The following is a 12441-nucleotide window of genomic DNA, read 5'->3' as shown; positions in this document are numbered from 1 at the left end:
GGTGCAGGCTGCTTGTATGAAGGATAGGAGGGGAACACACTTGGCACTGCTCCCTTCTTTAACTGGCGGATTTTCACATTCTCTTTAAAATCAGTGGGCACGAAGTGTTTACTGCACACTACTGAATAATTTGAAGTAGAATTGGGCTCCCAATCCTTGCGTGAAATCACCTTGATCCACTGCTGTCGAAGTTCAAGGTCAGCCGGGATCTCGTGAAATGACACTCCTGGGTCCTTCCGTCTCGCACTTGACGCGCACATAGGCACACAACAGTACCGCATCGTGAATGCGGCGGATGGGAACCGTCAACGTCAAAAGATGCACGTTTCTTGTGCATGGAGAAAGCGTGCTAGAGCAGCGAAGCCTTGCTTTGGCGAACAGGGAAGACAAGAAAAGCAGCGATCCACGCGTAGCCGGGACGGCCGCTGCATAGTCCCATAGTGTCAGCCGGCAGCGCCACTGGCGGCAAAATTTGGTGAATAAGAGAGGGCGACAGGAAAGGGGTCGCAGGGCGACGGGGAGCCCTTCTGCTGGGCATTGAAAAAATAGAGGAGGCGCTGCACGGGATGAGTAGAAGCACAAACGTGAATGATCTGCACGGTGCAGCCACCTGGTGGCACAGAGCTCAACCAAACACAGTAGCAGTAACGAAGTGTCGTCTTCTTTGCTGTTGGTGTAAATTTTTCGCAGGAGCGTAATCGTTAACATGCTTTTTTTTTGTAAATGTTCAGAATATTTTACACTTGGCAATATTAGCTCTTTGTTAGGTTGGTTAAGCTCTGCGCTAACAGGTGTATGGACCGTGCAGACCGACCAGGCCGCTCACGTACGTCTACGCTAAAGTTGCTTCATCAGCTTGAGTTTATGCCTCCACCCATCCGTCGAAAGGCCCAGTCCGCCTGTGGTTACCGGAATACCAGACACGTTCGGCGCTGCGACAGAATGCTCGCAACGCTCGCTGCTTCGATAGCTCTCGCTTGGGGTCGACTGCCAAGCAGCTGCCGTAGAGGATGGAGAGGTTTCGCGCGCTCGTTCCTAGAGAACCGGAAGTAGACGAGACGACGTGCCATCATGACGCAGGGCCAGTGAAGGCGGAGCTTAGCCCTGATCACTCGGCGAACAAGTTGAGGAGAAAATACATGGCTATGGAGGAGGGTAACTTGTAATCGTCCGTAGCTCTTTTAATATGAGACGCTTCACAGAAATTGTGGTGCGAATGATTAACTTTAGCTGTACCCTACGTGTCTGCAAAATTTGTCCAGACCGTTTCTGGGGCCCCTTAACGTTTGCGTACGCAAGAACGCATGGATATGCGTTATGATGAGCAGCTAAAATAACATGTCGCCTGCATAGGATGTATAATATCGCAGTATAGTATAGCACATGACTTATCGAGTATCGCGGGCGTCGCACGCCCAGCGCCGAAAAGTCCCATCACAAAACCTTAGAGAAAATGAATGTAAACACTGACTCATCATCAAGAGAAGTTTGGTGATTTCACTCGCGCTTGAGTGTATCAGCCGTGCACTCTCTTACAGAGTGACAGACTACACCTCCTTAGTTCACAGACTGACAGACTATACACCTCCTTATTTCCGCATTCTTCGTCGGCCAAATATAAAACTAGGTCAGAACTGAGAGCAACCAGTGGCATTTTCCACACGAGCTCCTGACCATGAGTCGTCGTGGTTCAGACAGGGGTTTAGGCGGCCTTTCAAAGGTGCTATGAAGCACGCGACCCTGCTGATGGCGCGCTGACATCTGATCGCAGTTGCATACTCGCATGACGTACATTGCGCTTGCGTTGACAGAGAGAAAATGAGAATATCCGCGACATTCTGTGACACAACAATGCCTAAACGTTAGCGATATCAGTGTGCTACTCACACAGACAGTACATTCTTTCTTCGAGTTCGAGTGCTACTTTAATGCTGTAGTTTGTGCGAACATCAGTATTTTGTGATAACAACACTCCTGAAGAAATCAAGAAGGTGCGAGTGGAAACAGCGGCTAGAGCAGTCTGCATTACAGCAGTGAACGAGAAAGCCTGAAATCATTCCCCAGTTGCACAAATTGTTGTATAACCTGAAAAAAATATGCGTGCCAATGAGGAATAGCTGTGGCCCTTTCTACGCCGCGTAAGCCCCCGGGGTTGTGCCGGCGAATTTTTCGTCAGAAAGTGCACAGAAATGGTTGCGGCAAGAAGTGCAGAGGGTTTCCGTGTGTGCAGAGCATCGCAGGAGTTGTCTGTGAAATTCTGTTAACATCGGGGAAGGCCTACATATGGCGAAAGGGGCGATGCGTAAATAATCGTACGCGGGAACATGAGCGGACATAAAAATAATGATATGGCTAATTCTGTAGCGCACTGCGCGACCTGCAAGTGCGAGCCCCGTTTCGCATAGTTTAAAATCCTGAGGACAAGAAAAAAAAAAAAGAAGAAGAATGCACGTCAGCACACCGACGACATCGCTATAGCTGAGAAACATTGTTTCTGGGGCCGTGTTATGTTTTCCACCGATTCTATTCTTTTCTTATCACACATCGTAAAGAGTGGCTGGTGTACCTGTGATAACGTAGGCGTGGCGTCCTGATGGCCAATAACAAACGGCAAAAGTGATGGAAACTGAAAATAATGTTATAAGTTATACGGCCCTTGGATTTTTGTGTCACATAGTATTCTAATTTTGTCACTACCTGTCTGCACCAACGTACTGTGTAATTTCTAAGACTGTACCACGGCGCGAAGCGTTGAATAAATTTAGCTGGTACTCTGCACCCGTCATTTTTGTGCGCAGAGGTAATTTGCGCAGTGAAACACTTTACTGTACATATGCACCAACTAACCCAAAAACATGTTCTAGTCAAGTGTATTTCCGCTATGTTTTCCCCCCCGCGACTAGTCGTTCAGCACCGTCCAGGCCAACATGAACATGCAAAAACATGGGCTATACCTCGATTTCACGGAGCAACCCGTTGTCTACAGAAATTGTGGGGACGCAATTAGCCTCAAACACATAAAGGGGCGAATTAACTATTTACTTTAAGCCTTTCATCTCAGATTAGATTTGCTTTCGCTCTAACCTAGGTTTTAAAAGATCAGAATCTAATCACAAATTATTTCCTTAATGTGAATCGCACATGTTAGCCGTACATTTTTGTTATTTCAGATTTATGAAACATTCAGACGAGTAACCATTGTACCATGCATTTTATCACTTCTTGTTCTGTTTCTTTGTACCCATAAAATAAACTGCCCCTCGCCCCAAAAAAAAAAAAAACCATGAAACAGGAGCTTTAGCGTATCGTATCATAAGGTTTTGGGAATAACACGCACTAGAAGTGCAACATTTACATCAAAGTTGCACCGAGAACATGGCGCACAAAACCTGTTAGAATGCTCTGTATATATTTTAACCTTGGCAATAATCTCGCGGAGAAGGAGAAAATTCTGCACTTGTTGAGCGGCGAGGTCCCAGGTCACGTAGCGGATATGGCGAACCGAAAAGTTTGTGGGGCATCGTTTCGGCGGTGTTGATCTTTTACCTGGTTCTCAGCAAGCGGCGTCTCCTGTGTCCTCTCTGAGCTGCGTACGGCTCGTGCGCCGCGGGCCCCCTCCTGACAGCGAGCGCGCGCTGGCCTCAGCGATCCAGCAGGGAGAGCAACAGGTCCGCGTCCCGCGTCCGGAGAGGCCGAGTGAGCAGCGGCGGCAGCCTGTGCGTCTTTCCGAGAGGGGATGTCGGTGACTGCTTCCCTCCACTCCTCGCGCGCCTTGCCGCGCGGACCCCATTCTCCCCCGTCAAGGAAAGAGTCGCATTGCCGCTTGGCTACACTGTGCACTCCCCCCATCACCCCCCCCCCCCCGAAGGAGGAGCTTCCCCATTGGCCCCCCGGGGACCCCGCGTCATTGAATGGCGTGACGTTGGTCGCATTGACTTTTTTTTTTACCGCCTTGTTCTTTGCCACTTTTCTGTCGCCTTTTGTGAATAAAAGTGACGACCCGAGTGGAAGGCCGCCAAGGTTTGGGGAGTATAAATGCGTGCCATGGTGTATGGGTTAGGTAGGCTGTTTTTTTTTTTTTCCTTTGTGCCGCCTTTCAGCCTACTTTCTAGCTCCAGGCCCTCTTTGCATCGCTACTCGGGCCCTCTTCCCCGGTCGCTGTCGACTCGTCCTTTGCGCCTTCTTTTTTTTTTCGTCGCCGTCATTCTCACGTTATGCGCACAAGGGCATTGTCTCGCTTGGTCTACTTATGCACTGATTAAGCGAAGGCCTGTGATATTCTCATTTTTGGACGGCATCTTACTCCACTCCAGCTCGGTAATGCTTCTACTGAAAGGCAGCGAGGTAAGCGGATTTTCTTCCTTGTGAACGGTCTCTCCTTGCAAATACGCTTCCTTTTTCCTTGCGAGCTTGCCCTCTTTCTTTGTAAATCTTTTCATAGTTGCAGACGTTGTTGTTGACAGTGCCTGGAGGTCAACTATCAAACATGGCCGCAAATCATAGATCTCAATGTACTGGTATTCAAATGCCTCGATTTATTTTTAGTCAAGGTAAGCTGACTGCAAAGACAGCAGACCCTAATTACACGAAAGTTATACACAAAAAAAGCACATTCAAGCTGATGTAAGTATTAATAGGGGCGTATCCAGGGGGGAGAGGGGGGAAGAACACTGCACACGGCCGCTTCTCCAACCTCCCTCCCCCGAAATGTTTGTATACCAGGATGCCGTCTATAGTCTTGCCGGGCAAAGGTACTAAACCTCGGCTGAGTCCAGGAACCCAAGTCTCCACAGGATTTATTCGCGATCCAGGAAATATTCATACACAAAGGGTGCATGCATTTACTCTGCGATCCTTCTTTTCTGATTATATATTGATGATTGCTATAAGCGCCCGTCTTTCAAACTTTGCAATCGTCTCGGCAAAAAGATTAGTCCGAAAAAATCTGTCATGTGGCATGCACGACACATGTCCAGCCGAGCTTAATTCACTTCTGTGTCTAAATTCCATTTTACTGTCTTCGCGGTTAGTTATTCACAAAATACGGGCGTTTCAGCTTCTGATTTGCGATCACTGCCGCTTGAGGCGATGGTTTCTCACGTTTTGAATATTTGTTCAAGTTTTGGTTATTCTTCGTCACATGTTAAGGCAACATCGACTGCATTAAGATTGTCAGGCGTGACAATGTGGGCCAGGCAAAACGCTATGGCGTGTATGACACCACGCCCAACGCCACTGTTGTTGACACGAATTTCTCACGCAAATTTTGCTCCGATCGATGCTCCTATAGACTTTGCTCTACCGTTTTCACTTACTCAGCTATAGTCCCGCAGCATACCAGAACATCATTATCATCACTGTCGAACATTCCGGATTTTGTACTAGCACTTCAACCTGGTCTTGTCCGTAACGTTACATATTTACCTGGTTTAAGCTATTATTCACTTATTACTTTTCACATAAAAGCCTGAAAAAAATGTAAGCTTATTGGAGACTGCATGCCCGCTAACTTTGAGACGATCAACCGTGAGTTTGCCGCACATTCCTAGATACATCTTTAAATGACTTCCACTATAATGTTCAGTCTAACTGCAACATGTCGACGCGTAAGGTCGTTGATTTAACTAAATAATACATCCCTCTTCCCAGTATCGCCCTAAATTATAATGTGCCATGGTATAACATTAACCTTAAATGTCTAGAAAACAAAAAAGGCGCCTGTATAGAATGACTTGGTTGCGTCCTAGTTAGCGACACCCGCGGTAAATTTTAAAACTGGCTTCAGAGTAGTTTCCTTTAAAATCTCCAATGATTATTACCTGCAAAATAAATTAGCATGCATGCTGACCACTGATCCGCGAAAGTTCCTGGCGGGCTGTAAATCGTAAGACTGACAACGTAGTATATCTTATCGATAGCTCTGGCGATGCCATTTCCTCCGAGAAACGCTTATTCGTGATTGACACAGCTTTTTAGCGCAACTTCCCAGATTGCCAAATTGTTTTACTGCCAGTATTTGTATGTTCCGACTACATCTTAATATTTTGTTTTGCTTTTCATTATTGCTGATTCTAGTAGAAATCAACATGTCATTTACAAAAATTAAAACTTTTTTTTTCACCTGGCTGCGACGAAATTAAGACCAAGTTGAAGGGAACAATTGTGTATTCATCAAATATTTTAACGAAGGTATTTCAACATTCACTGGATACGGCATCTCTCCTAGCTGATTGGAAAGTCGGAAGGTAGGCTATTAGAGATTACAAGAACGCAATTTTTAAGTGACTGACCGTGAGCTTTGCACATTTCTAGATAAACTTTTAAATAACTTTGGCGAGCGTAATGTTCAGTCTCGTGTAATGTTCACAGCTCGTGTTTGTCTGGTTTTGTGTTCTTCCATGTGTACACAAATGCGCTGCTTTTACAACAATAATCGCCCAACTAACTAGCCCACCAATATCTCCTCGGGAAAGTGACTCCACTTTTCAAATCAGGTAACCAGCAATCTTCATTAAATTGCTGGCTAATGTCCCTTACTATAGCATTCCTTGCAATATCTTTGTGCATATTTTGTTGCCAAGCCTTGCTAACATTCGTGAACCAAACTCATTTTTATGGTCAACTCAGCACGGCTTTCGGAAAGCCTATTTTTGTGAAACCCAAATATATTATTTGCGTGCCTATATCCAACCTCAATCGTTCACCTCTAGTCGATTGCACCTTTCTGGACTTCACCGGAGCTTTTGGCAAGGTATGCCGTAAGCTGCTTGAGTACAAACTGCACCAGCTTAACGTAGACGCTAAACTGGTCACTTGGTTAGAATTTTTTTTATCGCCTGTTCTCAATTTGTATTAGCAAATAAAGTAAACTCAGAGCACAGTGCTGTCCGATCTGGGGTACTCATGGGACCGTGCTTTGCCCTTTACTGTTTCTAGTTTACGAATATGACTTGATCTGCTTTCCGACTATTGTGCTGTCTATCGAGAGACAACCTGCGCTGATGATGCTAAAGCTCTTCAGTGCAACATTGATGCTGTCAACCACTGGGGCAATACATGGTTGATGGAACTTGCCATAAAGAAATGGCAAACACATGCGCCAATTTATGGCATCAGCAACACTTCTCTAGAGACGATGTCTTCATACAGACACCTTAACATTCACATTAAATCTAGCCTCTCATTTGGGAACAATTAACAGTACTAATCAAATCTTGGGATATCTCCGTCGTAACTTCGCGCAAGCACGTTCGTCCTCAAACTTAGTCATATACAAAACACTCATTGGCACTAAATTGGAATATGCAGCAGCAGCCTGAGAGTCTAGCCATGATGATTTAATACACTCACTAGAAATGGTTCAGAATAACTCAGTTCGTTTCATTCTTTCTAAAACAGAACTACGAGCACATCTGCCATGAAATAAAGACCTGTCATCCCTTGCGTCCCATCGTACGTTATTTTGTTTGAGCATTTTCACACCATATGTTATCGTCCTCACCTCCGCACTGAGTTTATATAGCGTCTGCAATATGTTTCACCTCACATGTATCATGAATAAAACATGTCATTCCTTTCTGCAAAACTGATGCTTTTTTCCAGCGATTCTGGAAAATCGCCTTTCTGCACAAATAACCACCATCTAAGATCATCACCTGCTCAAGATCGTCTTGGCTAGCACTGTATAATAAAAAAGTTTCATGTTTTTTTTTTTTTTGCTAATTCTAGCTCTTTTCTTTTTCCTGATCGTTTTGTAACCCACTTCCTGCAATACAATAGTAGAACATGGAGGTAAACATTTACGCTGCAATGCATTGGGCTCAGAGTAATGTGAAATAAATAAATAAATAAATAAATAAATAAATAAATAAATAAATCATTCATTCATTCCTTCATATAAATTTCTCATGTAACTTTTTCCTGACATAGATATTGTTTTTAAACCTGATGAATTGTAACGAAAATAACAACCAGAACGGCACTTGCTAACATAAGATAACTATAGTAGCCGTGAAAATGCGCACCTTCGCAAAGGCTGCCGTAATAACAGTCTAGTATAGTATACCAACTTCGGCTGCAACTTATAAATAACTTCTAATCATTTAGACGTGCTGTAACGCATTGTCTCCCATTTTCACTAGGGATTGGTTTTCTGGACAACTTCCTTCTGTTCGCTCTGTCGTTTACTGAATTTTCCCTCAATCTGGGGTACATGCCTAACATGGGTATCATGAAAAACGAGATATGTGTCCAGTGCACGTCCCATATACAGAACTAAACAAAACACTCAACCATCTAAAGTACCTCATTGAGTCCAATGTCTCCAAGGAAGTTTAAAAGCGCCTTCGTTGCCCTAGATGCACATGCAGTGTTAGTCCATAGGCCATGCATATCGTAGTTCGAGGCATGAAATTTTTTGATGAATATTCAGCGCGGACATTAGGGTTGCTTTTTCTAATGTGAATAGCCTGCAAGCACAGATTAAGTGGACTGTCTTCCCGTGCGTTGGCATAGGGCACAGTGGCGACCTTATCCGTTTAATTTTAAATAGCCAGTATGTAGTATTTGCGAGATTAAGCCGAATGTGGCGTAGACATGCTTAATCTCACCGGTTAAGGCCACACTGCGCGCCTAGTTTCCGGAAATCGGACAACAGGCAACTGCCTGTTTCTTCCCGTGTGTCAAGCCAGACCCATTTGGTGCACGAGCCAGAATAATGGGCTAAATAGTGATTTAGCGCTGATAGTATAGTGCCCACAAATGCCCGCTTCCGTCTTTTGTGTCTATATGCGCCTGCTCTTGCTTTTAGCACCTGAAAATGCGTTTCTGGGGCGCTCTTTCCGTTTCGAAACCACTTTCAGTTACATCCTTCCACAAGAGCTGGCAGCATTGGCAGACTCAATTGCTGATGGCAACGCACCCGGCAATGTGACCCAGCAAATAACCGCTTTCGTTGTGAATGTTAGCTGAGCTTTTGATGGCCTCTCACCATCTGGCTGACACTGGTTAGCAATGCCAGAGAAAAAGAACACCAAACCTCTCCTTCTATGGCAATGGCCACGCAACTACGTCTCACACTGCAGGCTGGGATTTGAACGAGAAAGGCGTAGCATTTCGAGAAAGGTACACTGTATAAACTGCATGTATATAGCTCGTGAAGACTGTTCAGTGTAGATTGTGCGGCATGTGTGGTGGACTGACACCTGCAAAGTTCACTGAAAGCATTATGGACCATAGTTACGAAGTCTGGCCTTTTCGGCGCCTTCACTCATTTGTAGTTGTACAGCTACTACCAGGCGATGGCGGTTCATCTAAAGCAGCAAGCTCTACCAATCACCCCGTCTTCCCTCGCTCGTATTATTTAAACAACTGTATGTAAGGAGATACAGAATCATGTCCTCCAACGTGTGATAAAAAGAGAAACAATTTCCCAAGTATGGGCATAGCGATATACAAAAAGAAGCACTTAAATAGCAGCCCTTGCGAACAGTTCACGCGTCGTTACACATCTACCGGGCCATGACATAGGTTCAATGCGTCCCATGTGTGCTACAGCAGCTGTCGGAGATGTTAGTCGGAATTTCAGCTTGTTTTAGACAAGAAACACGATTCTTGTTTTACGCTCACATAAATTTCGGAGCTTCTTACAGGCGAACATTCAGGAAACGCAGTGCGCGTGAACCCGTCGAACATACGAAAATACAGCAATGCGCCACTCAGCTCTCTCGATGCCATGCGCTAGGTTTTCAGCCTACAAGCTTATCTGAGTGAGAAGTGGCACAATCTTGAAAAACAAAACCTACAGATAATAATCATGTCTTATTGTTCTTATAACTTTTGCAATGATTATTAAGCGTGCACTATTCAGCGCTTCTTTTCTTAACTCGAGCATTTCCGGATTTGGGCGTTTTAGAGGCATGGGCTTTAGCTTCTCTCATTAACTGTTTAACAGCTTTTCTGCGGAATTTTGTGTTTTTCGTGCTTGCTTCACATGATGCGTCATTGTAAGCAAGGATGTTTATCTATTAAATATACACTACCTGCTCACTTTATCAGAACAGATGTATTAAACATCTTGACAAAGCGCGGCCCCCTATGGAACAGTGCGGCAGTTTTCAACACTGGCACACCTGAGCGGCAGACGTACGAAGTAACTTGACACACATCGCCCAACTCGTCGAAAACCGGCCATATAATCAACCATGGCCGTCTAGTCAAGATCGCCGACTAGATCGCCGCCACTGAGAGGAGCCTTCGACGAACGTTCGCTGTCACCAGGCTGCTACTCGTGCCGCAGCGCCGACCATACACTTGCCCAGCCCGGGGACGGTCCGTAAGCCCATATCCGGAAAACTAAAAGCAGTAACCGATGGAGGTGCTGTTGCTGTTCGTCGAACTGACGAAGATCCTCTGCCGCCGACGAATACGCCGACAAGACTATCTCGACGACATATCCACGAGACGCCGCCATACCGACGAAGCCTGGAAGCAAAGAATACGCCGAGAAAAGAAGCGCTGACGACGTGACGTTCCAGCCACAGGTCAACACTACACAGCTGCAGAATGCGGATCAACAAAAGAGAGGCTTCTCTAGTGAACCCAGCAAAGCGCTGTCCAGCGGTGGCTTACACAATATGGTTGCTGTCTTTCAGACCTCACAAATGAATGCTACGTCAGTTTTCTTACCATAAAAATGGACTACACACATTCAATGTACAAATGTGTCGTGGTCTGCGAACAATATATAGAGCCTGTGTCGCCCCATATCGTGCATAAAATGCGACTTTATGTGCCTGTTTAAGGCACCTAAAGCTCGCAACTTTATTGCCTGAAAATCCGGTCTCTAGTCGTATTCTATTGCACGAACAGCATTCTTTATTGCCTTCTTGCTAACTTATATCTCTGATATCTTGTTACATAGTTGGACTATCAATTGCTATCTTCTCTCTTGAACTTGGCTGAAGTGTCAACGAGCCTGACCGTTCCGCGGAATCGATCTGAGTGTTATATTTCCTTGTGACTCCACATATTCGTCTCGACGTTCTCAATTCAGGCAGCTGAGTTCACTCAAAGCCGATGCCCGACGTACACTCTCAAGGGCCATAAAAACATGCCGCCTTTGAGTTTGTCGAACTCCTTTATTCTCACAAAAAACTACACCTGGAAGGGGCTATGGAAGTGTTAATTCGTCTCGTTGAATAATTCGACCGCGAGTCCAGAGAGGGACCTATGCTTTTCTATGGTTAAAGAAAATATTTTTATGTTAGGTAATGTGAATACTTCGTATACTGGGTAACTTGAACTGGGAGGAGTCACTGAGTTCCATTGGTCCACCTGAGGGCAAGGTTGCAGGGCCTGCGCCATCACAATTCAGACAACGGCTTCTGCCGCGCGAATGAAGCAGTAAAACAAGTGACATCGCTAGGGAGGACAACAGGGCGAGAAGTTGGTGGAAGGCATTGCGATACGCGAACACTCCATGGTAGATGCATTTCGATTACTTTATTGGAAACGTTCACTTGGTGACACGCGATCGCACAACCGACCTTGTGAAACTCCGGCCACATTGAAGAACACTCACTAAACTCACAGGCCTCTGACTTGCAGCTCGTCTTCCCCTTGGACGCGCGGGTACACTGAACTATAGCTTGAACTCACGCGCGCATCCAACCTTGTGCAGCCCCACCATTATCAAGAACACTCCCTAATTTCGCAGGCCCCTAATTTGCAGCCCTCTCATCCTCCAGAAACTGTTGCGGTGTACAGAAACCCTGTTCTACCATCTGTTTGCTAAGTCATATGGTACCCACTTGTACTTGCGCACTTTGAAGTACAGATAGACAAGAGAGGCTAGACAGACGGCCACCTACCAGAAAGAAGTATATATCACGACACTGGCAACAATGGATGCTTAATTTAATGCGAAGACGTGGGTTCGTATCCCACCTGCGGAAAGTTGTTTTTTCATCCGCTTTCACTTCCATTAACTTATCATTTCTTTAATTCAATTAGTAAGTAAAAGTAATTTCCCCTATGTTGTCCTTGGTCTTTGTTTGTTAGCGTCTTATGATCTGATGAATAAGAATCGGGCCCCTCTGTTCCCTTTCTTCTCGTTCCTTTTTCCCATGTTTTGTTTATATATTCCAGCAGAGCCTCTCGACAGTTATCTAGCAAGTTTCTCAACATTGTGTACGTGGTTCCATCTGCTCCAGGGTTAGTGTTCCTTTTTAAGCTCTGCATGGCGGCATGTAATTCAGGAAGGGAAAAAGGCGTGTTGATGCCTTGTGCATTGTCAATACCGTACTCGCCATATTCTGGTAAGGGATGATCGTCGCTTTCGATTTGAAAGAATGTGTGCGAAAATTCTGCAGCTAGCTCCTCTGCATTTTTATTTTCCAACATTTGCAGCTTAGTTACTACGTGCCTTGGTTTTTCCTGACC

At 45.3% G+C, this 12441-nt stretch overlaps 1 protein-coding gene across 1 annotated transcript in view; it reads right to left on the bottom strand.

Moving 5' to 3' along the window:
- LOC142578953 (aromatic-L-amino-acid decarboxylase-like) overlaps positions 1-3654 on the bottom strand; it is a 111092-nt gene extending 107438 nt beyond the window's left edge. The window contains exon 1 of the mRNA XM_075688695.1: positions 3547-3654. The gene's annotated coding sequence lies outside the window, so the exon portion shown is untranslated. The remainder of the gene's footprint in view (positions 1-3546) is intronic.
- Between the last annotated feature and the right edge of the window lie 8787 nt (positions 3655-12441).

Source organism: Dermacentor variabilis, chromosome 1, assembly GCF_050947875.1.
Source record: "Dermacentor variabilis isolate Ectoservices chromosome 1, ASM5094787v1, whole genome shotgun sequence".
NCBI lineage: Eukaryota > Metazoa > Arthropoda > Arachnida > Ixodida > Ixodidae > Dermacentor > Dermacentor variabilis.
The sequence above is the reverse complement of the archived record's forward strand: the minus strand, read 5'-3'. Positions and strand labels throughout refer to the sequence as shown.